The 2013-nt window shown below is 39.7% G+C and overlaps 1 pseudogene; it reads left to right on the forward strand.

The window, feature by feature from the left end:
* The first annotated feature begins 273 nt into the window (after positions 1-273).
* LOC100727108 (large ribosomal subunit protein uL1-like) lies at positions 274-1042 on the forward strand (annotated as a pseudogene).
* Positions 1043-2013: the final 971 nt, after the last annotated feature.

A 2013-nucleotide genomic window follows, 5' to 3' on the forward strand; every position in this document is an offset into this window, starting at 1 on the left:
GTTTACCTTGTCTGATATTAATATGGTCATATTTAATTTCTATTGCTAGTAGCATGAGTATATCCCTTCCTCATGCTTTTATCATTGACTTGTCTCTTTAATTTTAAGTGAGATTCTTGTTGACTTACTTTTTATAGTTGGCTTTGTTTTTGTTAAGTTCAGTCTGATAAACTGCTTTGAGTTGAACTCATTAGGAAACTTATGTTTAATGTAATTATTTATTTATTTATTTATGCAATTTTTTATTTAAATACTCAGTTATCTTTCTTTTAAAGTCAAGCAGAAGTCTTGAATTTCACCTTTCCTTTGACAAGTATTTTGTAGAGAATAGAATCCTAGTTTCACAGATTTCTTCCCCCTTCTTTGGTACTTGTAGGGAATGTATTCTCTGCATTCTTTAGCATCTAGAACATTTTTATAATAGCTGTTTTAGAGGCTTTCCTATTTCATCATCTATGTCATTTCTAAGTTTACATCTATTGGATGATTTTCCCCTCATTGTGGATTGTATTTGCCTGTATGCCTGCTAGTTTTCTTTGTATCTCAGGACATTTCGGATTTCTATATTCTTGAGTTTGTTAAAGTTCTTTAAAAGTATTGGCCTTTCCAAGTTTGTGCACATGGCCCCCATGGACATCAAGGCATGAAGAAACTCAACAAGAATAAGAAGCTGGCAAGAAGCTGGCCAAGAAGTGCGATGCCTTTCTGGCCTCAGAGTCTTGGTCAAGCAGATCCTACGAATCCTGGGATCTGGCCTCAGTGAGTCTGGCAAGTTCCCTTCGCTGCTGACACACAATGAAAACATGGCCAAAGTGGATGAGGTGAAGTCCACAATCCAGTTCCAGATGAAGAAGGTCCTGTGCCTGGTGGCAGTCATTGGTCACGTACAGATGACAGATGAAGAGCTTGTGTACGACATCCGTCAGGCTATTCTGGAAGTACCAAATCTTCTCTTGGGATAAACTTCCTAGTGTCATTGCTCAAAAAGAACTGGCAGAACATCCAGACTTTGTACGTCAAGAGCACCTTGGGTAAGCCCTAACACCTGTGTTAGGAAATATGCTAATAAACGTTGATGTCACCACCAAAAAAGAAAAATAATGGCATTTGATCTTTGATTCCATTTGAATCACTTGGAATCAGTTTTACCTTTTGAAACTTGCTTTTAAGCCTTGTTAGGATAAATGAGGACAGCATTTAGGTTGAGGATAATTTAGTACCACTTCTTGGTAATATTCCTCTGCAACATCTATGCGATGCCTGGTCTTTGCTCTGATGTTGTTTAGCTGATTGCTTTACAGTGATTCTGTACCAACTCATAGGAGTGTTTTTATGGCTTATGTTTAGACATCCCCCTAATGCCTCCTGCAGGCATTGGCTTCTGCAGAGGTGGCTGAATCAAAGGTGATTGATTCATGGTGAGATGCTAGTATTAGGGTGCTAGAATTAAGAGGGGGTAGCCTGGGTGTAATATAAAGTACAGAAAGAGGCTTACTGCTACTTACTTGTAGTTTGTTGCTTGCTTTTTCTGGCTTCTTCCTGACATGTACTGTTAGCCTCTGCAGAGCCCCTCTGCCATTGCACTATGTCTTGGAGCCAGCTACTATGAACCAAAACCTCTGCAAAATGAGCTAAATAGCCTTTTACTCTATTACCTTTGGGTATTGGGTATTTTTGTCTCAGCAACAAGAAAGTAACTAAGATAGAATTTGATACCAGAGAAGTGGGTCATTGCTGTGACTGTACCTGAGCATGTGGTTCAGGAGCCTTTGGAAATAACTTGTGGGAAGAGTTTGGAAAGTTTCAGAGATGCCAGCTGAAAAAGTAGCCCTAGAATTCCTTATGCTGTACTTGATGGGAGATTTTGGTCAGAAGACCAGAATGCTGTTAGAAATGCTGCCAGTAAAGACCAGGTTCAAGATTCTGTTGGGAAAAAGGCCCCTACTGCTGTCGGACTCCAGAGCATGTGTGTTACAACGGCTTTGCGGAAAGTTTGTCTGCAGTTTGCTTGTG

Source organism: Cavia porcellus, unplaced genomic scaffold (genome assembly GCF_034190915.1).
Source record: "Cavia porcellus strain 051 isolate PalLab524CR breed Dunkin Hartley unplaced genomic scaffold, mCavPor4.1 scaffold_7, whole genome shotgun sequence".
NCBI lineage: Eukaryota > Metazoa > Chordata > Mammalia > Rodentia > Caviidae > Cavia > Cavia porcellus.